The 26,457-nt window shown below is 52.5% G+C and overlaps 2 long non-coding RNA genes across 5 annotated transcripts; one reads left to right on the top strand and one right to left on the bottom strand.

The window, feature by feature from the left end:
• Positions 1-600: 600 nt before the first annotated feature.
• Positions 601-26,257, top strand: LOC116663817. 4 transcript variants are annotated; one of them, XR_004320180.1, is made up of 4 exons: positions 601-914; positions 1,526-1,742; positions 21,425-21,542; positions 22,747-25,624. It is a non-coding gene; the product is annotated as an uncharacterized LOC116663817 (long non-coding RNA). The 4 variants fall into 4 exon arrangements; XR_004320179.1 differs by lacking the exon at positions 22,747-25,624 and adding an exon at positions 25,711-26,257 and having other exon boundaries at positions 602-914; XR_004320177.1 differs by having other exon boundaries at positions 621-914; positions 21,425-25,684.
• On the bottom strand, positions 18,417-24,929 carry LOC116663818. Its single transcript, XR_004320181.1, has 3 exons — positions 24,919-24,929; positions 23,487-23,488; positions 18,417-19,101 (listed from the first exon to the last, which is right to left on the bottom strand). It is a non-coding gene; the product is annotated as an uncharacterized LOC116663818 (long non-coding RNA).
• Positions 26,258-26,457: the final 200 nt, after the last annotated feature.

A 26,457-nucleotide genomic window follows, 5' to 3' on the forward strand; every position in this document is an offset into this window, starting at 1 on the left:
TGTTCTCAAGACACGAATGTCAAGGGAACAGGAGCCGGATGCCCAGATTCGGCGAGGTGAGCAGTGTACTCCGTGGAAAGCAACAAATGATGGATCTTTATTTCCTAAAGTTCAAGCCTTATTTTACATCCTTAGAAGGGTGGTTTGGCGGTAACAGTTGGTTTCTGCTAAGAACGATCTTGTGCACAGAAGCTGAGGGACTGTTCACCTGTCACCTTCCTGCTGTCGCCCCCTCTGTGAGGGTCCTAGTCTAGCTCAGGGGAAGTCTGCAGTGAAGCCCGGCGTGAGTCCTGGAAACATCCAGACCCCCTGCCGCACCCCTGGAGGCCCCAGGCTCTGGGGTCAGTTAAACAGGGGGGAAAACCCTAATCGCTGCCTCTCTGCGCCTCCACTTCCCCCAAGGGAGGGGCGGAGCTGGGCCCACACTGTGGCTTGCACAGGAGTCCTAGGGTGGCCTGGTGGGTGACTAAGAGGCCACCAGCGAGGTCACTGCGGGGGCCGCGTCAAGGCGGGGGGACCTCAGCGTGTGCTCAGCACAGCGCTAGCTTCCTGGTGTTGCTCATGGGTGAGTTCTGGGCGGCGGGGCTGGGGCCGGGCAGGACGCTGGGACATAGTGTCAACAGCTGATGATGGGGGCGGCGGGTTAACAAAAAATTTGGCAGGAAACCTGCTGGAAACGACTCAAACGTCCAATGAGAAAGGGGCAGTGAGGCGATCTGGGGTGTGTCCCCAGAGCAGAGTGCGCCACAGCCTGCGGAGAAGCGAGGAAGTCTCTGCGAGCAGACGGGACAGGAGACCCGGGCCACACCGCCGACGGGGGACGCGGAGGCGAAGCACCGCATGACCCGGGAGTCGGAGGTGCGCAAAGGGACAGGCGAGCCGACCAAGGACACGTCTCAAAGGCCCTTGCCTGGGTGCGTAAGAGTTCTCAGTGCACACAGCTCAGGAAAAGATCTGGGAAGGCGAAACCCAGGCTGTTCTCCGCGGTTGTGTCCGGGCGGTGGGAGGATGTGACAGGTGTGACTTCGGGAACTTACTCTATTTTTTACGTCGGGGTCGTATTTGTCTCTTTAATTCCTGTGCTGTGACCAGGCTGTGAGCAAAGGACGCACATAACCAGGGCTCCAGAGCTGGCTGTCCTGAGGGGCTGGTAGGGACGCCCAGAGACTGTCACTCAGGTCCTATTCGATCATTCCCTCCCGGGCTCCCCGGGCTCAGCCTCCAAGAGACCCTGTTCTTTGTCTCTAATGAATGGCATGGCCCTAATTACCAGCATCTGGGCTCTGCGGCAGGCCTGAGCGCCCCGGCCTGCAGGCCCCCGGGCTGATAAGGAAGCCTTCTCCAGTCTTTGTTGGAGCCCAGGGTCCCGATTACCCGCCTTTTGCCTCCATGCGTTTTCCGTGGAATCCGTCTGGGAGGGTTTTGCCTGGTACCCTAATGCTCATGGAATGCACACACCGGAGGGCTGATGTCTGGGTCTCCAGATAGTTGAAGGTGAGTAAATGTATTAACCGTTTCTTGGCAGGAAGCTGGCGCTGCCTGGAGAGGACGGGCGGCCAGGGTGGTGGCGGCAGGCGCGTGATTGCAGGACTTGTGCCTGTGTGTCCGGCGGCCCCGTGCGGGGCAGGCCTGGGCGTCCGGACACGTGGGCTTGGAGTGATCTGCACGGGGCTGTTGAAGTTTTTACTTCCACACGCACAGAAAGAGAAGAAATACTTTCCTGATGACATGCAGCTAAGTCTGTGAGTGTGTTGGATGACATAGTCGGGGAGGAACACTGGATCGTGTCTAGCAAGATGGAATTTCACAAGCAAAATGAACTTGGCTTCAGGAAAGCCAGATGCATAGGTACAGAGAAGATGTGTCTGAATGACGGCAGGTGTGACAGAGGCCAGGGATTTGGGAGGGTGGTGTAACGAATTCAAGGGGGGAGCGACCCTGCCCTGGGCTGCGTTCCCCAGCCCGGAGAAGTTGGAATGAAGATGCAGAACAATGCCTGGAATGCTGCCTTCATCCCTGGGCGGCAGCCTTTCTCAGAACTGGTCAGCAGAAGTAATTTTCAGGCAGTCGCATTCTGGTCACAGAAAGAACTTTCTAAGCATGAGCTGTCCAAGGATAAACAGGCCTCCTTAGATTGGAGTGAGTTCCCTAAAGCTGGAAGTGTGCAGGCAGCCCGTGGCGGGGCAGGGAGGGCCACGTGGCCAGGGGACAGGCCTGTCCTCGTCACCTCCACTTCTGCGCTGGCACCCCACTGCCCTCAGACACGGTCTGTAATGTTTGTCCAGTTAGTGAATTGAGGAAATTACAAATCTGGAGAAATATCTGATGGCCCATCATGTTCCTTCCAGGCCTGGACATTAGGCTCCAGAAAATCCCCACTGCAGGGTGTGTGTTGGTTTCTTATAGCTGTTGTAACAAATTCTACAAACTAGCGAGTTAAAACAAACACACATTTATTCAATTAAAGTTTAATAAGTCAGAAGTCTGAAATCAGTTTCATGGGGCTAAAGTCAAGGTGTTGGCAATACTTGCTCCTTCTGGAGGCTTTTAGGGGAGAATCTATTTCCTTGCCTTTTCCGTTTCTAGAGGCCCGTGTAACCCTTGGCTCATGGTCCCTTCCTTCACCTTCAAAGCACATCACTCCAGCCTCTGCTTCTGTCATCACACGGCCTTCTCTCTTCTGTGGTTGGATCTCCCTCTGCCTCCTTCTTATAAGAACATTCGTGATTGTATGGAGGGTCTACCCAGATAATCAGGAGGATCTCTCCATCTCAGGAGAGATCGCTCCGTTTCAATCACATCTGCGAAGTCCCTTCTGCCACGTAGGGAAGCACACACAGGGTACCGGGGTAAGGAGGCAGAAGGAAGAAGCCATGAACTTCAGGGGACCCATGACCATGTGTGAGGAGTGGCCTGGGAGGGGGAGCTGGAGGGAGAGGTGGTGCTCAGGGTAGAGGAGGACCAGGCTTCACCCTGGCTTTTTCACTGTAGCATCCTCAGTGCCTGGAACTGTGCGTGGCATAGAGTAGGTGCCTGATAAGGGTTTGTTGAATGAATGAATCAATGAGGACCTTGCTACTGACTGGGCAGGAGCTGTGTTGGTGGTCCTGGGTCGGCATCACTCCGAGGCTGGGCTCTGTCAATCCCCGTGGGAAGCTGAGATGCGAGCTGGCCGTGAGCTGGGCCAGGAATGGGAAAGGGGCCCCGGAGAGCCGGTTTCTCCACCTGCTCTGTTTCAGGGGCTCAGGGCCGCCTTCGGCGTCTGAGCTTTGTGTCGGGTTGCATTGAACCAGAAAAAAGGTGGAGGCACGTGGGCTGGAACACAGATGGGGATTTGGCATGCAGAAGCCAGAGTGCCGCAGAACTGAAGGCTTCGGGCGGGGACCCACTTGCTGAAGGAGAAGATGTGAGACTTAGCAGCGAGCATTCATTTCCGTAAAGCCCAGGAGAAGATTCCACGCCAACAAGCAAACTCTTTATTATTCAGAGAGCTTCCTCCCTCTTCCAATCTTCCCTGCTTCTGAGACAAAACCCAGACTTCCCAGCTGAAACGCAGGACTTGCAGCTGACGGAAGAGCTGGCCTGGAAGCTCACAGGGCGCGCCGCGTTCCTCACTCGGGCCTGCTCGCCGTGTCCAGCAGACAGAGGTGCCTTCCCCTTGCCGCAGCCGTTCACCTTTGATCACGGCGCCTGCGAAGTCCGCGGGGCGAGCCGGTCAGCGCCCCCCGTGGTGCAGGCCTGGCTGCGGTGTCGATGGGGACGCGGGCTCCCTGCAGAGCGCTCCTGGGCTCTCCGAGACATGCACAGACTGCGGACGCTGCAAAGCCCAGAGCCCCTAGAACGCCTCTGCCGGGTCTGTAACACGCACGTGTCAGCCTCTGTTAAGGGCTTTGATACTGGGTCTCTTAGAATTCAGAGACGGTATTTCTCCATTTTTCAGAGCCTGCCAATTAGTGCAAAATAAGCTCTCTGTAAGGCCCTGTGTTTACTCCTGGTAAAGGAGCCCCCAGGTTGTAGGCTCACTCCCCGAATCGGTCATTCATTCGTTTACCCAGGACCTAGGGGTGTCCGCTGTGTGCCAGGCACGGTGGGTACAGCGATGGAAAGGGCTCGGCCACGGGTGGCTGGAGTTGGTGGTGAGAGACCCATGAGCAGCCTCCCTCGGGCTCCGTGTGGAAGAAGGGTCTGCATAAAGCACTCGGGTCACAAGACAGAGTGCCCGTCAACCTGGGGCGAGGGCAGGAAGGGGCACGTGGTGGGGTCCTGGAGGAAGGGGGGGCTGTTTGGTTTTCTAGGTAAAGAAGTAAACGATGACTGGTCTATCCAGATGATAGAATACTGCTCAGAGTCTGACTCTTTTGCAATGCATGCTCCTCTTTTAAAGGAAGAGAGAGCAGGAGCGAGAGCTTGGAAGGATTCGGTTTGGGGGCAAGCTGCTCCGAGACGCTGGCCTGAGCCCGTCTGAGGCTGCCGCACCTGCTTCCTCTGCAGGGACGCTCAGCTCAGTGCCGTCCCCCTGCCTCCCATCTTCGCACACGCTGTTCCGTCTGTTCCCTCTTCCACCACCACCCCATCCTCTCTCCCACCCGACATGAGGCCAAGTGGGGCTGACGCCTCTGCTGAGTCCCTTCTCTTCCCTTCCAACCCAACTGCATTTTTTCCCCTTCATTTTTTATAGCCCTGTGGCCTTTCCACTTTAGTTCTTGGTTGTGCGACCATTTGGCTTCCTCACTACATTATCACAGCCTCCATAGGAAGTTGGCACATCCCGTGTCTTCTCATGACCACCCCACGGAGACCTGGATGCAGAACAGACCTAGAGAGAGTGGAACTACATCTCTGGCCAGGAAGAGGAATATAGGTCATGCATTTCCCCAGGCATCTGTCTGATGTCTGTCTCTTCCTCTCGTGACACCGGGGGTCACCCAGTGGAGGTCACACTCTGTAACGATGGGAGTGCTCCCCACCAGGGGCCACCTGCTTTATATTCCTGACCTAGACAATCCACGTCACTGCTCACATCAGACACGCGGTAAGACTCGTGGCAGGCCGTTCACAGGCGGGATGTCACTCAGCACAGTGAGTGTGAACGGATGGCAGCCCAGCCACTCCCGCAGAGCTGGGCGCGGGGAGGGCTGGCGGTGCCGCCCCAGAGCTCACGGCGGGGATGGAGAGCTGCTGTGGGAGTCCAGATCCCAACTCCTGTCCCCTCTACCAAAGTGTGCAGCCTCATGAGATTCTGATATTTAGCACCGAGCAGGTGCTTACATCACATGGTCAGGACCGACCCATGTGTTTGGTGACGGGACAGATCCTGGCTGAACGAGCTGCCGGCCACAGACTGGCTGGCTTACAGGGCGTGCCTGCTGCTCCGGGAGCCCATAGGCAGAGAGCAGGTCTAGCTCAGCTCCTTCCCAGGTGGGTCAAGATCAGGGGAGGGGGCAGCACCCCTGCCCCACCAGGACCCAGAGCTGCCATCGGGCAAAGTCCTCGTTGGTCCAGAAGGGATTTCATCTCATAGAGATTCGCCACAGATGGTGCTGGAAGCTTTGTCCTGGGAGGTGGTTGGCATGGGGGGGTGGGAGATCGGGGATGGCAGGGTGGTCCAGGGCGCTCTGACTGTGGACCAGACACCCTGGCCTCAGCCTCAGCTCATGGGCGCTGGGGACCCCTCTCCTTCCCTGGTGGCTGGTGGGTCTGACTGTTCAGGCTGAGACGCAAAGTCAGCATCTTCTGGCCAAATTCCCTCAGCACCTGCCTTCTGACCTTGCCCCCTTCCTACCTGCTCAACCTGTTATGAGGGACACTGACGCAAACTTGGGTGACCTGCTGATTAAAATTTTAAATGACATGAGGCTGTGCGTGACCTCAAGTTTGCTGGAAACAACTCCAGATCCAAAAAGACCCCTTGGGCTGGATTATGCAGCTGACTGATCCAAACGTGCTGAAATGTGGTCCTGACGGGGCCGCCTCTGCCTCCCAGTGCGAAGCCAGGCGGCTTCTTCCCTCCAAGCCTGATTAGGAGAAACGCCAGCCTGAAGAACCCCGCTGAGGCTCATTTTCCTATCGCATTACAGAACGGCACTTCCACAGGAAAATATGGGACACGTATTCCTTTTTGAATTCCTGCCCAGAAAAAGTTGGTCTTGACTCAAGGCCCACTCTGCTTCCTTCTGCCTGTCAGTGGGAACCTCTCATGTTTCCCTTTTCTCATTGTCTTCCAGGAAGCTCGGTGCAAAAACTTGCCATCTTATTTCAAGGCACTGGAGGAGTTAGCTCTGCCTTTCTTTTATACACTAGCATCTTCTCTGTCTTGCCTGTATTGTGTGCTGTTTCATGTGCACGTTTATTAGAAGATACTTAAACATCTTTATAGATAGACAATAGGGCTATTTTGTGGGGAGGGTGTAACTAGATTTATTTATTTATTTTAACAGAGGCACTGGGGATGGAAACCAGGACCTCGTGAATGCTAAGCACATCCTCTACCACTGAGCTATACCCTCATCCAACAGGGGTTATTCTAAAGCCTTGCACTAAAGTACAGGACAGCCCAACTGGTGAAGGACAGTGGGCTGGGAAAGAGTTGGTTTCACAACAGGACATCTAAAAATGACATGGAGGAGTCCATTGGCTGTAAACATAGAGCGAAGGCGGGACAGTGGTGTGACTGCCCAGCCAGACTTCCCAGGATTCTGAGACTGAACTAACCCATCACATTGAGTCTAGTGGAGGCTCTACTTCCCCTGAGCTGTGTCTCATCAGATCACGTTTGCAGCACGGCCCCAGTGCCAGGCTGGACTCTAAGAGAGGTGGGGACAGGCCAGCCATGTCCAAGCTGATGGGCAGTGTTGGTCAGGGAAGGAGAAGGGCTGTCTCCAGGTGGGACAGGTTTGAAGGCCCTGTAGACATGGGTTAGACTCCTTCACGTGCTTCCAGGTGAGGGGCCGGGGCCGGGAGCTCGGTGTAACGATTCCCCATGACACTAGCACTGACTGTGAGCTAGTGGTGATGAGGTCCCCGTCAACAGAGGCATCCAAGAGGAGGCGTTTGGCCACTTCCCTAGGATAGTGCGGAGGAGTTTTGTGCACGAAGTGGGGTAGAAATTCTAACTCTGAGAGTCGATTACTTGCCATCCTACTGGTGGACTGATGTGGGAAACCTCGGCAGATGAATCCAGCTGCTCACAGATTCCTGGGGTGGTGAGGACCTTCCCAGTGTCAGCGTGAGCCTTGTTCTCCAATTTTCAGAATCAGCATTTTGCCTGCTGCTCATCTGCTCCACGTGGGTTGGGGGGCAGATTCCGAGTGAGACATGGGATGTCGAGGACTTGGAAACGTTCTTGGGGAACTCTCGGGGAGGAGGCACTGGGTGAGGGGGGCTGGTGGGCTCCTTGTTTGCGGAACTGAGCCTTTCCCCACCCGTCCAGCCGGGCCTGCTGGAAATACAAGCCTTGGGCAGGTTCTGCAGCTTTCTCCTAAGTTCTTCTGGATGGTTTTTGTCTTACTGGCGACTGTGTTTAGGGTGCGAGGGGGAGCGTGGTGAATTTACAGGTGCCGACAGCAGGACTGAGGCTACAGAGCTTGAGGTGCGTCCAGGGTGTCACTGCGACATTGGGCGATTATGCTGCAAACACTGAGCTCCTGGGGGGCGCAGCTAAGGCAGCCACGGCCCCTTGTCCTCCAGGAGGACGGTGATGGACTGTGATGCGGGGTCCCACCTGAGAGCGATGGGCTGGGCAGGGGGGGTGAAGAGCATCCCGGCTGAGCCCCATCGTGTGCCAGGCGCCTGGAGGAGGTATCGGGTTGCAAAGGTGATTGAGACTCGATTCCTTGATTCCTGTGTGGCTGGAGCCCAGGGGGAGGGGCTGGGTGACTTGTAGAGGCAAATGCACACCCTGGGGTCCTTGAGGTGCTGCACGAGGGGTCATTCACCCCACGACGTGGGAGACGTGCCACGCGCATGCCCCAGTGGTCAGGGACTGGGGGTGTGGTGCACACAGAGCTGGGGGACAAATCCAGAGGCTGAGCCTTCAGGGGGTCGGGGGAGGGTGACACCTGTGCCTATCGGGTGGGAGGCCAGGCTGTTCAGGCCGGTGGGATGGGGGCCACGGGTCCACCAGCTGGTGGCCGGACAACGCCTCTGCTTTGTTTCATCGCCTCCTAACTCGGGGCCCTCACGGCATCCCGCCCATTTATTAATAATCGGGAAATCGATCACAGACGGGACCAGGCCTCCTGACACTGATTTCCCTTTAATAATTTCCAGCTTTTTAATCCAATTCATCAGCTGTTCTGGAGTGCGTACTTAACACAGCCCAGGAAAGGAGCCGGCAGGAACAATAAAAATCAGGGGAAGGGAAGACGCAGACGGGCGGCACGAGGGCTGTGAGAGGCTCCGGCAAAGCCACTGATGAGCAGCAGTGGCGGGGAGGGCCCTGGAGGGCTCTGTCCTGGTGCTGGGGGCCTCCCCAGACTCACAGCCTTATTTCAGTATTCAGCCCCGCGGCTCAGCCTCCAGCTTAAATCAAAGGCTTCTCTTGAGTCCCGAGGGAAACTGCCATCCGTCCGCTGCCCAGACACCAGCCTCGCTTACTTATTCTGCCCCTCGGCTGGATCCGTCTCCACTGCGGAGAGCGCGTGGGTGACTGAATAAAGGCCCAGGGGAGGCAGCCCAAGCGGCCCTCTTTTCTCAGGACCCTACTAATGCGGCGTGGCCTGGGTGCCCACCGTTACCAACATCTGAGCCTTTTAGACAAAGGGCCATTTGTCACCGTCATCGGTTTCCAGGAAAGCACCCTCAAGGCGACCCCCTTCTCTATGGGGGTGCCAGGCTCCCAGCACCTCCCTCGCAATATGGAAGCACCCAGAGTGGGCAGAAGGGTGGGGGCCAGACCCTGGGTGTCACTTACGGAATCTAGCCGCTCCTGAAGGCGGGGCCTGCCCGGTGGTGGGTCTCAGCACTGCCAGCCTCCCAGTCCAGCCTGGCCAGTCTCTCAGGGGGCAGCTGCAATCAGGGCCTCTGGGCCCGTGGAGTAGAGTGAGATCGCAGCCATGGGGCTGATTTTCCCTCTGGGGCCTGCAGACCCTGATGTTTTCCCAGAGGGGCCTCCAGGGCTGGGGGCGGGCTGGGCTGGGGTACCTGAGGGGCACTGAGGGGACCCGCTCCACTCCCCACCAACCCAGAGAGCCTTGGATCAGCTTTGCTGGTTGAAATTCCATGTAAGATTCTGAGAATCAAGGGTAAACTTTCTTTTGCTTAAGAAACGTGACCATCAGCATAGCAGACAGGCACTGACAGGTCCAGGATGTCCAGTCCCTGCCCTGGGCTGCTTTACTGCCAGCTGATGGGGGCCCGCATGGCTATTCAGGACCTGTCCCCCGATCAGAACTCAGATTTCCAAGGGCAGGAGCCTCTGTGCATTTGCTTACTGTCATATCCCCACCCCTAAGCTGTGCTAGCTCACGTCGGCCCTTGATAAACGTTTGTTAAATGAATGCGTGAGTGAAGGACTAGGAGTCAGGATGTAGTAGGGAAGAACAAATCTGATTCTATGTTAGATCTGTTCCTTTAGCTCTAACCCTGTGCTGTTACAAGTGCTGAGTCCTGCTGGTTCTGAACCTTTTGTAAAAGAATGTTGCCTGGAGCCTGAAATACACAGGAGAGCCCCTTCTCAAGGCTGTGACTTTTAAGGGTAGAACACTTTCCTGTTTGTAGAGAGAGCACAAGTTGCAGAGCGGAGAATAACATTGGTCTTGTTGGAGGTTTACAGGGACACCATGACCTGACCCACGTGGGCAGCTGCAAGGGCAAAGGATTCCGACACCAAGAAATTTGCAACAACCAACCATGCCCCCTCCCCTTTTAGTATAAAAGGAGCCTGAATTCTGACTTGGGGAAGATGGTTCTTTGGGACACTAGTCTACCATCTTCTCAGTCTGCTGGCTTTTCAGATAAAGTCATTATTCCTTGCCCCAACACCTCGTCTCCTGACTTACTGTCCTGTCGTGCAGCAAGCAGAATGAGTTTGGACTCAGTAACAAGGAGACCCAGGTGCAAAGCTGACCCTACCATGTGACCCAGGCAAAACGACTTAAGGTTTTGAGCCTCAGTTTTCTCATTTGTAAAGTGGGTGTAATAGTGGGGCCAGTGGTGTGCATGTGTGAGGAATTTATGCCCAGGGCCCTGGATCTCCAAACTCTCAGGTGTGGTTTTCTCCCTCAAGTTCCGTCCAATGTCATGGCAAAGGAACCACGTAACTCATTAATCACCATGGCAGAAACACCGTGGGCAAGGCCGGTAAATGAGTTTCTTCCACCCCTCTTTTTCCCAGGAGCGCCCTCAGGGGCCAGGCCCAGTCCTGCGGTCGCCGCCCGCCACCCGGGGAGCCGGGGGGGGGGGTCGCTAAGTTGAGGCGGTGGGCGGGCGTCAGGGGGCTTAGAGTGTGCTGCTGCTCTTCGGGGGTGGGGGTGAGATCGGGGTGCGCAGTGGGAGTTGGGGTGCGCTGCTCCGGGGACCGGCTGTGACGCTGGGATCGGAGGGGAGGGACGATTCAGACCCTCCCGACCTCTGCTCCCTCCGCGTGGCTTTCACGCCCTCCGACAGCTGTGCCTCCTCCAGCGCATGCGCACATCCACCCTAACAGTGACGCTGGCGTGATCTGGGCTCTGCTGAGCCCGCCTGAGCCGGGGCTTGTTCTAACGACCCCGCGCTGGTAGCACTGCACGTCCGGTGCTGCCCTGCCTGCCTCCCCCCGCGTCCAGCCTGCTGGGACGCCGCGACTGACCTGCAGCCTGGCAGTGATGCGTTTTCTGGTGACTCAGAACCTAGCACAGGGAAGCCCTTCAGCTGAAGTCTGGAGGCTGCTGTCTGGCGACACTATCTTAGGTACTTTCCTAAGCCAGCATCGCTGGGCAGGGGAGCGATTCTCACTTTGAACCTCTGAGTTCAGACATCGGGCAGCGGGGTGTGTGCAGGGGGGCCTGGCTCCCCATCCTCAGCTGCAGTCTGCAGGGTCAAGATCAGGGCCCCCAACCTGACTCTGTTCCCTGCAGTCTGCACCCCGACCTACTCAGGGAACACAGTCCAGCCCCCCGCAGGGGCTTCCATGGGAAGGAGCCTGTGCCTGCACACGGGCGGCAGTGAGGACCCCACCCTCCTGGGGAGGGAATTGGCCAGGTGTCTCTGTATCGCCGTGCACAATGCCGCCGGCTTCGCAGGGACCCACCATGAGCTCTCCAGCACCCAAACGAGAAGCTGCAACCCTTCTCCCGGGCGGGGCCAGGTCCTCACCACTTTCAGGGCTCCTCTTTAGGGACAAATAGCTGTGTGATGCTATGTTTGCCCCTGGGCGCGATTGTGCCTGGCCCAGGGTCCCCTCTCAAGCCTCACTCGTCCATCATTGTCTCAGGGCGTCTGTCTCTTTCCCATTTTGTACATCTTCTTCCTGGACAGACATTCTCCTGTCCTGCCATCAGTATGTGTTTCCCACCATTTTGTGTCTGTTTTGGGTAAGTGTTGTAATGAGCATCAAGGAAAGGATTTTATTTTTCTTCTTAAAATTTGCCTAGGAGGGCGTTTCAGAGGAAAGAGTAGATGGAGGGCCGAGCGCCTTTTGAGCTTCCCATTCAGGTTGGTCTTCTCTTTCGGGTCTTCCTGCGATGGCAGCTCCCACGGGCAAATGCTCTGAATCTCCATCCTTCACCTCTGAGTGGAGTTTTCAAATTCACCTTTTATCTTTTACCAGCAGAAAAAGAAACTTTCTTCAAAATGTATTGTTAGAGTCTTTTTGGAATGCAGGATATGTGGGAAAGGTAGAAAGTTAACTTTTTTCTTTCTTTAATGGGCTGTTTGGTGTGACTTATGGTCCAGATAAAACATGAGGCCCTTTGGCATGTGCGGAAGAGTGATAGCAGTGCGGCTGGTGTTGGAAAGGATTTAAACAGCGTACACTGTGGGCTTAACCGTATCTTTCAAAAACTAGGGGTTGGCGCGTCTCTTACTCTGTGCCAGACACCGCGCTTGGCTCTTCAAACCTGTTATCAGGTTTAACCCTTGCAACCTTGTGACGTGGTGTCTTTTATCTGCGGTTTTACGGGGAAGGAGGCTCTGCTGTAGATCCTTTCTGAAAGTCCTCCTTCAGATCCCCATCTAGCCGGCCCCAGAGCCGCCGCCGCCTTTCCATGATGCTGGACTGCAGCCGACATTGGCCCTTCATCCGCTCAGTAAGTGTCAGTGAGCCTCTCGGCCCAGGTCTCCTGGACGAGGCATGTGGGCCCCTGCTCTCACGGGCAGACGGGTCAGTGGGGGAGGCGGCCAGTCAGCAAGGAAGTCACGAATGAAGATAATGACCCCACTTTGCTACACACCTGAAACTAACACAATATTGTATACTAACTATACTTCAATTAAAAATAGTTAAAAAAATAAGTAAAATGGCAAATGGCTAAAAAAAAAAACAATTTAGGAGGGGAAGACAAACAGTGGATTAAGTGGAGACCACAGGCCAGCCTGAGACCCCAGGGGAAGGTGACATCCTCCCTCGGTCAGGCTGGACAGACGGTGGGGACCCCGCCGGGAGGGCAGGTTTGCAGGTGAGTGGAGGCGGGAAGGGCACTGCTCCGTTTGGACAGTGGAGGGAGCTGGGATGGAGATTAGGTCGGGCAGGGCAGCAGTCTCCACATGGTGGGTGGTGGGGGAGAGGCCTGGAAGACGGCCCTGTGGCGTGAGCTTGAGGAGATGGGCCGGAACAGGACCCGCGGGGCATCAGTGTTGGACAATTCACCGGGTTTACCCGTGTGGAGTCACATCAGCAGAGGCAGAGTGCGCTGGATAGACGTCATTACCGCGCCTCTAAGATGCTGGCGCATTCACTCAGTAGTACTAGAGTCTGACTCCAGTAGTTGAAAACCAACTCCGGGCTCTTTGCTTTTGCATACTGGGGCACCTCTGCAGAAGAAGCTGTCCAACTTGAGCCCTAGGTTCTGGTTGACACCACTCAGCCCAGCCATCTCTAACCCACACCCAAGCCAAGACCTGCACCAGCGCATTCAGAGACCTGCTACTGGTTCTGGAAGAAAGCAAAGCCCTCAGCTGACGTTGATTAAAGTCAGAAGGAAACTGGGCAGTTCTCCTAGTGGGAAGCCCGTTTTTCGGGTGTAATGGGGTGAGCTGAGTCAGGAGCGCTGGCTTCTAACGGCGGCCTGGCCTGCGGAGCAGGGCGACTCTCAGCTCGTCTCCTGATTTCTCTGCCTTGGGTCCTCACGTCCAGCATCGGGATTGGAGGACCGGCTACAAGCGCTCTTTGTGCTCGAGAAATGCGTCTCCTTTGTTTCTCCATCACTCGCTCTCTAGCTCTAAACTGCAGGTGAAGGATCATAACTTTGGCAGGTCAATTACCTTGCCGTATCTCCCCCTCGCCCCACGTCCCTCCCCCTCTTAGTGGCAGGTGCGCCCTGACGGGCCTGTCCAGCTAGTGTCACATTTCCTACTGTAATGCCTTCCGTCTTGGCTCAGTGATCTGGAGATCTTGGGTGTCTCTTCCTGGATTTCTGTAATTTTTCCAGAGGCTGGTTCATGCGCCTTCTCTCCAAGCATCAGGCGCAACTCACCAGAGGCAGCGGAGCGAAGCCCCCGGGTGCCTGTGACAGCTGACATATTCCCCACGAGCTGCAGGAATGACTCGCATTAAATGAGGATTTATGATCAGTCCTCCTAAATTAGGGCTGCCTGGTGAGCCCCAGGTGAGACCTGGGAGTCTCGGTTAATTAGCATGGGAAGCATCCTTGCTTATTCAGGGATAAAAGCCAGCGAGTGTGTTCGCTAAAACTGCATCTTTCCATTTCATGGTACTGTCACGGGTGCCCACGTCACAGACCCTGGCTGGGGGTGGTGGCTGGCTGCGGGAGCCCAGGCTAAGGACGGGTGGTCTGAGGGGTCGAAAGCAACGCCATGACTGGAGACTAAACTTTGCCTTGGGTGTCACCAGACACCTGGGACTCCTCCCCTCCCCTTTTCTAGGCACCATGCTCCCGCGCACACCCTCCCGTAACTGCTCTGTGCGTGCCTCCTGACAGTTTTGTACCTTGGTTACTGAGCTTCTCCTCCTATGTTCTCATCACTAAAGTAGGGGTAAAGGATGACCCCCTTGTGGTGGGTTCAAAAGTGCCCCTCCCCCCAAATATGTCCATATCCCAAGTCCCGGTGCCTGTGAATGTGACCTTAGTTGGAAATAGGGTCTTTGCAGACGTGATTTGTTAAGGATCTTGAGCAGAGATTATCCCCCATTCAAGTGGACCCTGTTCACTGGGAAAAAAAATGCAGAGCCTAAAGGCTGAGAATTACATTTTGTTTGGTGGACTTGCTGAGGACTTGAGGCTGGGAGGCAGAGTCTCGGATGGCTCTGAAGGACGGCTCTGAAGGACTGCTCCGAAGAGGCTGGGGAGGAGCCAGGATATATAGGAGTTTTGCAACAAAAACGAAGCAGTCAGAACATCAAAAGATTACTGCTAATTAAAGGAAACCAGATATTGCAAGTCAAGGAATTTGGTGCTTCTCTATGCACAGGAAGATGCAGGAGGCTGGGCTCAATCCTTTGAAGTGCACCTTAGCTGTCCAGGGCCAGTGCCCTGTCTTCTCCATCCTGTGTTCCTGCAGGTGCACAGTCCAGGCTGGCTGCTGTGGCTGAGAGCTTGATGGCCACAGCATCGTTTGTTTACTGACATGGCAGGTGACTTTTTCTGTTAAAACAATACATCATACGGCACCTCGGCATCTGTCCTGCTGACGTGATGGAGTGACGTGGCTCCAAGGAAGGCCAGAGGTCACACTTGCGGTCGGAACTGTCTTTACTTGGTACCTCTTATCACAGGATGTCCCGGGGTTCCCTTCCCTGGTTGGGCAATGGGGCATTTTAAAAACTGTGGACTCCTGAGTCCCACCACACCTGAATCAGAAGCTTCTGGAAAGGGCCTTTCAAATGCTTCCTGGGGTGTTCAAGAGCTACTGAGGTCACCTAGGCGAAGCTGACCATGAGTTCAGGTCACAGGAGCTGTCAGAGCTGTCGTGCCACTGGGCCAAGGGCAATGGTGGCTGATGCCCTGACACAGAAGGTGGCGTCCACGAGTCCACGCTTCTGCCCCACGGGGGGCCTGGCTCAGCGGGGACTCGGGTTGGGGAGCGTGCTGCCATCCATGCGGCAGGGCAGACTCTGATGGACGTGAAAACAGAAGGGGGCTGCAGGCCTGCTTGGTCATTTTCTAATGGTCATCTCTGGGTCTACTGGGCAGGCAGGAGACCTCTAATTGGAAAAGTTCTTGGGCAGATTTGAGGGCTGTAGAAACCTCCAAATAAAGAATGAATTTAAACCGGGATCTGAGCAGTTTCAGATCAAAGCCTAACCAATTTTTTCAAATAGTGATAAGGTTTGAAACACGGAATGATTTCAGCCCAGATGGCCCGGGATCATCTGAGCCTAGAGGATTAAGAAACCAGGTCAGGATAACGCAGGGTCTACCCATGGTGACTCAGCGAGGAGTCACTGGGTGGCCGTGGGTGTGCACACGCGTGCGGGCACAGGGGTGTGAATGTGGGTGACGGCTGCATCATTCATCTCGTGTCATCGCGTGCCGTTATCCTCACGTAATGGCTCAGTCTTTCTCAGCAAATCCTTCTGTAAACCCCAGAAAACCCTGCCTTTAAAAAGGGGCCTCCTGAAAGCTCTTTCTGTGAGTGTGTTTGGAGAAGGTTCTCAGGCCCGTGCAGAACACTGTCTGCGAGAGGCTTCCTTCCTCTGACCTGAGCCACTTGGCACGAGAGACCTCTGCTCCGGGGCCTCCTGCGTGGCCTGAGTCAGACACACACTTGGCGGGGAGGGTGCAGTTCCGGTGAAGCGAGCAGAACGAGGGGAGGAAGCGACAGGAGGCCGGCGTCCCCAGCCCAGCGCCCGGAGTCTGACCGGCGGCGCGTGTGCCTGGGCCCCGGCCCTTGCCTGGAGGCGGTGCTGGAGGCTGGCCTTCCTCTCGGGGAAACCAAGATGCCCTTGGGGAGGTGATCTGGTCTCAGCACCGGGGACCGTGCTCATCTGAGCTGGGGTCCTCTCCCCATCACCATGTCTGCAGTGCCTCCCGGAGCCCCTAGTTCTTTTTAAAAAAATTTTTTAAATTAAAATATAGTTGATTTACAATATTGTGTTAGTTTCTGGTGTATAGCCTATGATTCAGTTATACATGTACACATACTTCTTTTCATGTTCTTTTTCGTTATAGGTCATTACAAGAGATTAAATATAGCTCCCTGTGCCGTACAGTAGGACCTTGTTGTTTATCTATTTTATATATAGTCGTGTCTGCAAACTCCCACTTAATCCCTCCCACCCCCTTTCCTCCTTGGTAACCGTAAGTTTGTCTTCTATGTCTATGAGTCTGTTTCTGTTTTGTAAATAAGTTCGTTTTGGTCATTTTTTAGATGCTGCATACAAGTGATACCATATGATATTTGTCTTTGTCTGATTTACTTCGCTTAGTATGACCATCTCTAGGTCCATCCATGTTACTGCAAGTGATCTTATTTTATTCTTTTTTATGGCTGAGTAGTATTCCATTGTATAAATATACCACCACTTCTTTATCCAGTCATCTGTCAATGGACGTTTAGTTGCTTCCATGTCTTGGCTACTGTAAATAGTGCTGCTGTGAACATTGGGGTGCAGGGGTCTTTTTGAATTAGAGTTTTCTCCAGGTATATGCCCAGGAGTGGGTTGCTGGATCATGTGGTAAGTCTATTTTTCATTTTTTAAGGAACCTCCATGCTGTCCTCCATAGTAGCTGCCCATGCTCCGGGGCGGACAGACAGGCTGAGCCCCGCACTTCCCCTCTCAGATGTCCTCGCCCCTGAGCTCCCGACCCCATAGCTGCCAGGAGGTCTCCATTGGCAAGACCCACAGTCATATCAAAACCAACTTTTCTGACATGTTACTCCTGTCTCGAAGCCAGAAGCCCTGGGAGTGACGTGGACAGAATCCTCTCCAGCCACACCATGTCCCTCCTCCCAAGACCCAGCGCCTGCACGTCCGGAGTAGTTATTTACATCCTCTTTTTAACCTTCTTATAGCCTGTTGTGGGGCCCCCATCCCAGCATGGCATATGAGCCCTTCTCGCTTGGTCCTTCGGACCTCTTCCACCACCATGTGTAGATGTTTTACTTGTAACAAACGTGCATGGTTGTTGCTGACCCCAGATCTCCAGGGAGCCGTCTGGTCCCCAGTGGACTTCTAATCAACCTTCAAGACCCTGTTCAAATGGACCTACTTTGGAGAGATTACCTGCGTCCCTAGTTGAACCCACTGCTCCCTCCACTCTCAGCTCATGCTTCTACCCCTGGGATCGTCTCTCTACCTGTGTCTCTCCTCCTGAAAGCTGCAGGCACCTCAGGCAAGGACATTTTTCATTTACCTGCTTGTCCATTGCCTCTCCCCATGGCCTCACTCCAGCACCAGGCAGGTTAGTCTGGCTCGGCTTGGTGGCCACCTGGAGGGCCCTGATGAAGCCAAACCAACAGTTGCAACACAAGGCTTCGGGCCAGGGACAGGGTGGACTCGTCTCAGGGCCAAAAATTGTTTTCCAGCCGAAGTTGGGACGGCGGCTCTGGTTACTTTTGCAACACCATTATACTGTTCTTCTCTCTGTCTTCAATTTTACTGTTTCCTCTCTCTCCATCTGAGTCATAGGCAAAAGGGGAAAAATCATGGTGGGTGTGGGGTGTGGGTCCTTGGAACATGCGAAGGAACAAGAGAATCGTTGCTTTTCTAGTCTTCTTACTCCATGAACTTGAGAAAAAAATCAAGATATAATTCACATACTGTAAAATTTATCCATTCAAAGTGTACCACTCAGCTGATTTTTTAAATATTCACCAAGTTTTGTGAATATCACCACTCTGATTCCAGAACATTCTCATCACCCCAAAAAGAAAGCCGTTAGCAATCACATCTCACTCCCCTCTCTTTCCTTCACTGTGTTAACTTCTGATTATAGCATTGAGCACATCTTTCTGCGGTTTGTTTTTGTTTTTGTTTTGGCTCGAGACAGCATAAAATGAAAAACAAACTTTAACTTCTAGTGAATTTTAAATTACACGTTGAAGCGCAGGTTCACAGACTTAACTCGAACATGGGTAAGTTTCTGTCCATGGGGTTGGACATCACATGAGATAATATTTGTAGTGTTTACCGCTGTTCCTGACACACAGGAAGTGCTGTAAACATGTTTGCTCACCAGCCAACCAAATGGCAGTGTTATTGGGGGAAGGAGGATTTCAGGATTGATTACAGACACACAGGATCCACGCTTTCTCTAAAAAGATCTAATGGAAAATCCCATCCATTCATTTGAGGCCAAGGACCAGATTTGAAACACAGGGAAGACCTTAAGAAGGAGATGATTCCTTATTAAATATTGAAAAATATTCTTAACTTCCCTCCAGAGAGAAGCCATGGAAAAAGACCAATTTCAAGAAAAATGTTGTCAAATGAAAGTGGAGTTATAAGATTTTGCTGTAATAATTTCAAATAAGTGAATTCTTTCCATTTGTCATTAATTGTATTCCCACTGGACGCTGCAGTATCCCCGGTGTTTATTTACCTCTCGGCATCAATATTCATGAGGCCCTCTGGCCTGCTGGGCAGGCCTGTAGTGGCAGGGATGCCCCGTTCTCTCCTCTTTAGGATGGAGACGTTATTGTTATCAGTCCAAACTTGTTCTGCTCACCGCATGACGGGCCAGGAAGTCAGGAGATGAGGTGTTGGGGCAAGGAATACTTTATTGGGAAAGCTAGCCGACTGAGAAGATGGCGGACTAACGTCCTAGAAAACCATCTTCCCCAAATTCCTTTTATACTAAAAGGGGAGAGGGTGTGGTTGGTTGTTATAAACTTCTTGGTGTGGGAATCCTTTGTTCTTGCAGCTGTCCACGTGGCTCCTGGAAACCTCCAACAAGACCAGTGTTATTCTCTGCTCTGCAACTTTTTCTCTCTCTATGAATGGAAAAGTGTTGTACCCTTAAAGGTCAGAGCATTGAGAATGGGCTATTCAGTGTATTTCAGGCTCTAGCAACGTTCTTTTACAAAAGGTGCAGAACCAGCAGGACTGAGCCCAGGGAACAGAGCACGGGGTTAGAGCTAAAAGAACAGATCTAATAAGGACTGAGATTTGTTCTTCCCTATTATATTATAACTATGTGGACATTTCATAAAAAGTATTTATAGTAAATTAAAAAACAATGAACTCAAATTTGGCCTTTGGCATTCCTTTATTGATTGCTAACATGATGCATTTTGTAAGGAGAGATCACGTCATAGGCTTTAGGGACGTGATGTAGTGAGAGACAGAGCGTCAGGTGCTGCAGGCGAAGAGGCTGAGTCTTCCTGGAAGTGACCAGTGGGCAAGAGAGAGGTCCAGGAGCAGGGCAGAGAACCAGAAAGATCCTAGGACCAAGGCACTCAGAATGGAGACCCACGTGGGGCACCCAGTTTCCAGGGGTGGGTCAAGGTGGTGACTTGGCCAGAGCAGGGCTGTAGCAGCCCCACTCCCTGGGGCCAGATGGGCTGAAGACGTAGGAGCCGGCAGGAACGAGGCTGCAGAGGGCACGCTGGCTGTGGTTGTAATGAGAGGAGAGTCTGGGAAGGGCACCTGACGGGTCTCTGCAGTGATGAGGCTGTGAGTCTCATCCAGTGTGACCACTTTTCTCTGGATATGTTACCATTTGGTCTCTAAGGAAGGTGCTCAGAACTGGTTGCTGTGTGTTCACAGTGGCCAGACTGGTGGCCTCTGGAATAAGACAGGTGTGGGCTCGAGTCCCAGCTTTACCCCTTGCCAATGTCACGGCCTTGAGGTTGCTATCGACCCCTCGGGGACAGGGTTAATAGTGAACACCTGCTATAGGGAAGCGCGGACTAATACGTATGCAAAGATTATCCACGGCTGTAACGGACGACGCCCGGGAACGTCGTTCCCACTGATTGCACCGGCTAGTGCAGTCCATTCAGTGACCGTAACCGTCTGCTCAGCCATCAGTTTCCTGGCCCTGAGAACATGAGTGATCTTTAACTTAAATTTTTTTTTTGTTTTGAGTCACAAACACCTTTCAAAACCTACTGAAGTCTCTGAATGCTCTCCTCTGAAAATCTACTCAAACTTTTCAAGGAATTTCAGAGGATTCGCAGTTCAGAGCCCCTGCTCTTGAGGACGGCCGCTCTTCCGACTTGCTTTATCTGTCGCTGTACGTAATCCTACATAAATGCTTTAAAATTCCAATTTGCAAAACTGCCTTCAGGCATCAGACACACACTGGATCCTACCTGTTAATCAGTCTGCTGTGTAGGACTTTGTCCTCCACTCTGGGACTCCTTCTGAGCCTGCAAAGAACCCTACTCCCTGGACATTATGGGGACCCGTTCTCCTTTTCGTCTCACTGAAGCCTCTCCTTCCACACAGAGGGCAGGCTGTATTGGATTCTATCACAGGCAGGCATCCGGTTACCCTTCCGGACCTGACATACTTCTTTTTATCAACATTCTCTTGTCTCTCTTCCAACCTCTGCTTTCCACAACTTCATCAACCCCATTTTCTCCTTCTCAGTTGATGTTTAGGTGAGAATTCTGTATGAGGAAGACAATGAAATGGGGTGGACTGACAATCTGTGGAATAATGTACATCAGTGAAATTAATGATGCGATTGTTAAGGATTGATATAATATGATTTTCAGGTTATATTGCTGAGTGAGGATATATTGTTAAGGTGCAAGAGACTGTTAGAAAAGATAAATAAAATACATGGTTATGTTTGCATATTTGAAAAAAAAGAGATACGGAAAAGATAAATAGAATTTAGTAAAAGTAGTGACCTGCAGGGGTTGGATAAAAATGGGATAGAGATTGGGGATGGCGGAAAGTGTTGTTTGAAGATAATTTTTCATAGAATTGTGATCTTCGTACCATATACATATATACGGCACAAATTTTGAATTTTATATATATATATATAATTCAAAAATAAAGTTTAATGCTCATTGGTAAAAAGAATCAAACTCTAGTATTGAATAAAAACATAAAGTAATGAATTTAGCTGTGTTAACTTAATCATCTTAATTGTACAAGGGAAAAGAATTCAAGTAATGTTGAACTTTGCTAAGTAGATCTGTTACTGATAGTGGTATGGCTACCATAATTTTGTGATTTTTAAATTACTTTGTCAATGTTGTAGGAGGGATCAAGTAAGTAAAGGTATTTGTGTTGTTGGGACCCAGGGCTCTCCCCGAGGGAGGAGAGAGACACAAATATGGAAGGGGGAGGTAAGAAGAACCCATGCTGTTGGGACTGAATTAGAGGTATCAGAAAAGAACACGTTTGTTTATTTCTTGTCTCCAACAGGGCCAAGGGGCAGTGACATCCCAGTCACAGTGAGCACACCTAGCACCCACACCTTGGTTTCTAAGTACCGCTCCCCACTGAAGGGAACCAAGGCTCTTTGGAGAAACGTCTGCTGCAGGTAGGAAAGGCACAATTTGCACCTGGGACATCTGATTTCAGAAACCAAGGGCATGCTCTGGGGCTGATAGGGCTGTGCAAAGTGACACAGGAACTGGCTTGAAGGGACTCCCAGCGGACATACTGTCCATCAGAAAGAATAACTTGCTGCAACAAGTTCACCCAGGTGGCCTTCCTCCCCCACAATATTAATCACGAGGAGACAATCAGGCAGATCCAGAATGGCAGGTGTTCTTTAAGACGGCTAACCTAGACTATCCCATGCCTTGAAAAACGAACAAGCAAATGGTGGGCAACTGTTCTAAAATGAAAGGTAAAAAAATAAATAAAAACAATAAAATGCAGTGAAAGAAGCTTAAGTGGATCCTGGAGCAAAACCTGAAACCTCTATAAAGGGCACGCGGGGCAACAGGCGGCGTGTGCGTTGAGTGGGGACTGGAAAGTGGAGGAGATGGTTAAATCCAAGTGTCCATCCTTGGGTGCGACCGTGGCTCTGTGGGCACCTCAGGGATGCTGTTCTCAGGGCTGAGCCTCCACTGGCCCGAATTGCGTGGCTCCCCATCCCCACTCGCTGGGGGGGCCTGGTGACTAGTGAGGAGGGGTCTCATGTGCACGCTCTGCCACCTTTTACATCTGACTGATTGAAGGGGGAGCTCATCTTTCCCCAGCCTGCTCCCAAGGGTGGGATGGATCTGCTGTGTACAATTTCCTTGTCCCTCACGCCCCTCAGATTCCTGGAATCTATGCAAGAAGGTTTTACTGGGTCCCTGAGCCCCCCTGGCCAGGCCACAGCTGTTTTCTGAACGTGTGTTTCTGGCTTGTAAATCACCTTCCCCTGTGGAGACATCATTGGTTTCTTTGCTTCCTCCACAGGGGTTGGATCAAGTGTACCAGAGGGAGGGGCTCTGAATTCCCAAAATCTTGGGGTTGATTCTCCCCTAAAGGGCTGTGGGCACTGAGAGGAGAAATCCCTTGGGGTTAGGAGCACAAGTGTTCGGTGACCTGGGGCAGATCATTGAGCTCCCTGGGGGGCCTGCTTGATCTGGACGGTCCTCTCAGGCCCGTGGACTCCATGCGCCAGGTGGCAAATCTCTGAGTCACCTGTGGACCATTAAACCATGAAAATCAAAACCATGCAGACACGAACTCCTGGGGATCTTCTTTCATGGGTCTGGGTGGGACCCGAACACCCATGTCCTTCTCAGAAACTTCACGATGTCTTCTGATGCAAGAGTCTGTTGAAGAATCACAGGACCAGAGTGACGTCCAGCACAGCTCTTTCCAGAGGAGGGGCCGTTAAGTGGCTTCCAAAACATCTCTGAGGTTTCAGGAAAACAACGCTGCCGAAATTGACTCACAGTGTGAGTCAGGCACATTCTTCCTGAGCGAGGCTGAGTCACCCCAGGGCTTCTGTTCTCTTCCACGCACATCTGGTCCTCCCAGATGTGGCCGCCTCCTGCACCCCAGGGGAGGAATGTTTTCATGCTCGCTGGCCGGCCCCGTGCCTTCCGCAGGGCCAGTTGAACCTGAGTGGAGCCGAGAAGCAAAAACAGCCTGGGGGGATGGCAAATGGGTTTGGTTTCAGTGAGGTCTGTTTCCGGACGAGGAAGGGCGGCTGAGTCGTGACAGCTCCGGCCACTGGGATGTCACAGTCAGCCTCTGGGTTCACTTGAATCACGCCCTTTCCAAGAAAAAGCCTAAGCCTGACCTAGCAATGTGCTTTTTGAGTGTTAAAAGCACCAAGCTGATTCTGTTCAAAATATGAGAGTAAACGGGCTTGGAAGTGTCACAGGCTGGTTTCCCTAAGAATTCCTTGGATTTTTGACCTGTTTCTTCTATGAGTCCATCAGTTAAAATTCTGTAGCTCAAACAATCAACTGCCTCAGAGCACATTTATTAAGTACCTTGCTGTTCCTCTGCCCAGCAGCTCAAGCAGACATCTAACATCTCTCTGAGCCCTTCAGGTCACTGATGGTCAACCAGAAGGGACTCAGTACTTGTCCAGGAGGCCTGTCCTGATGATCCCATGAGCCTCTGGCCATCACTGGCTCCCACGGCCCCTGGAGGGCATATTTCTGGCTACTTGGTCTCCTGAACGACACTACCCAGCCCACCTGGATGCTCCAGGCACCGTCTTTCCACCTCACTCACCACCCCCAGCCCCGCCAAGACTCGGTCCTCCCAGACCGGCAGCCTCTATTCATCTCCCTGAAAAAGTAAAGCCAACGTCTTCATTAAAACACTGACAAAGCAAGTGTTGTGGGTTGAAGATGGGTGGGAGCCTCCAGAAAGGCATGTTCATGCCCACATCCCTGGGACCTGTGAGTATGAATTTAATGAAAACAAATAATAATGTAGAAGTTTGTAATAGGTCTTTGTCAGTGTAATTACATAAGGGGTTTTGGGGTGACCACATCATCCTGGATCACCCCCTGGGTCCTAGGTCCAATAGCAAGTTTCCTTATAAGGCACACAGAGGGGAGACACAGAGGAGGGGCAGGGATTGGAGAGATGTGACCACAAGCCAAGGAATGCTGGGAGCCACCGGGGGCCACCAGGAGCCACTGGGGGCTGGGGAGGCTGGGAACGGCCCCCCTGGAGCCTCCTTTGTAGGTGGCCCTGGAATCCCTTGATTTCAGGGTTCCGTCCTCCAGAACTGTGAGAGTGTCTGTAGTTTACAGCCCCCCAGTTTGTGGTAATTTGTAGCGGCAGTCACAGGAAACTAAGACAGCACACACGCAACGACACAGCCACACACGCAACCTGGAGGGGGAGCCAGAAATCCCGAGGCCAGGCTCTCGATGGAGGCCGGGGAGCAGCTAAGACTTCTGGCTGCAGCACTGACGCAGGACCACCTCCTCCCTCCAGCCGGCACCTCACTTCCATCCGGGCCTGGGTGTCTGGCCCCCAGCTGTCCACCACTGAGCCTCCGTCTCCAGGTCATGGGCCTGGAACGTCCTGCTCTCAGGTGTGTGCACTGAGAGACCTCCCCTTGCTGGACGGCTGCTTCACTGCTGTGCCCTGAGACCTTTGCCCCAGACGCGGGCAGCCCTGCCCGGTCCTCCCTGCCGGCCCCTCCCATAGCCCCGGGGCGCCTGCTCTGCTGGTCGGTTCTGCCCACCTCTCGGGATGCCAGGCTGCCCTGAGTGGCCCGGCTCCGGCTCTGTGCCACTCTGATCGCACTGTCTCATGGATGGCACGTCCCCGTCACACAGCCCTGGACTGAGACTTTTTATTGCTTCTCCTCCAAATGTGTTCTGTGAATCCGTTCCTTACCATTTGGATTTTGGAGATGATTTGAGCCATTTTGGATTTTAAGGAAGAGCATCCTGATGGTTTCTCATCCTCCTTCTGTGTGGGTGTGTTCACTCTGGGACATTGATCATTTTTTGGTGTAGGCCGATGCCAGGTTTTCCTTTCTCCCATAAAGGTTTTCCACACATGAACACTGCTAATAGTTCATTATCAACATTTTTCTGAGAGTAAAAATTCTGCAGTTATTCTGTGTGACCTCTCACCGTGACTATTAATGCCATCTAGAATACAGATCTAAGTACAGTTCGTGCATTTTGCAACTATTTTATCTCTTAACCTACACAATTTGATATTTCCTGAAACGGTATTATCTTTTGATTTGACTTTTGTTAAGACGGTCCATATAAAGCAAACCTTTATAAAGAAATACAAAGAGATGGGTAACTCAGGACTTCGTGAGGGCCCAGGCAACCACGGACCACCTCTCTTCTGCCGTCCCGTCAGCTCCAACCGTGACCGATAATTGAGAAGAGGATCCTGGAGTTTTGACATTTGCTGTTTCTTTGTTTTATTTTTTTTTTAATTTTTATTTTTCTTAATTGAAGTATATTCAGCTATATCGTGTCAGTTTCTGGTGTACAACATAACGTGTCAGCCTTAAATGTACATACGTGTATTTGCTTTCATGTTCTTTTTCATCATAAGTCACTACAAGATACTGAATATAGTTCCCTGCAATATACTGTCGTAACTTGTTGTTTATCTATTTTCTATATAGTAGTTGATATTTGCAAATCTCAAACTCCCAGTTTATCCCTTCCCATCTGCTCCCTCCCACCCCAACACCATAATCGTAAGTTTGTTTTCTGTGTCCGTGAGTCTGTTTCTGTTTTGTCGCTACTGCTTTGTAACAGAGCATGAAGCCCCAGTTTCAGCAGAATAAATCAGTGCTGGCCTCACGATGCTCCTACTGTCTTTGAAGCAACAGAGATGCCTTTCATTCCAGCCAGAAATGTATCTTCTGACTCTCCACATACATGAAGTACCGTCCCTCCAACTCCCCACATCCGTCATGGTGGAATGCTCCCGTCATGGACGCTGTTGAGAGAGGTCAGATGGGACACCTGTTGGACTGTTTTTGCCAAACCATAACCAGAAGAAAGTAATTGACAGAAGACAGACAGCAATTCATTACTAATTATACAGTGGGGCCATCTTGGCCTCAGATGTGAAGTTCAAACTAAGTATGTTTGGAAGCTAAGCAACATGAAAAACAAGTTCATGTTTATGTGTTGGACACAGTTCATCCGTTCCGTGAGACTTCAGAATTATAAGCACCAAGGAGACACTACAGGAGGCCCCAAATAATTTTACTTTGCATCATGGGGCACTTCACTTTCAAAATAAAATCTTCCCAGTCATGATGTCATGTAAGTACTAATTAAAGCAATCATGTTCCCATCTTGCAGTGCTCTAAAATAGCTACAATTACAGCCCTGAAGCGGATGGAATTTGCCGGATGGCTTTGGGCTGACTGCAGACTCCTGAAGTCAACCACCAGTGGTCCTTGGAGGCCAGCAGAGGTCAACTAACGGCAGCTCCCCGGGGCTGGCTGCTGGAGACAGGCCGATGGCCCACGTCTCCTGCAGACCCTTCCCTGG

The sequence above is a fragment of the Camelus ferus genome, chromosome 5, assembly GCF_009834535.1.
Source record: "Camelus ferus isolate YT-003-E chromosome 5, BCGSAC_Cfer_1.0, whole genome shotgun sequence".
Classification (NCBI taxonomy): Eukaryota; Metazoa; Chordata; class Mammalia; order Artiodactyla; family Camelidae; genus Camelus; species Camelus ferus.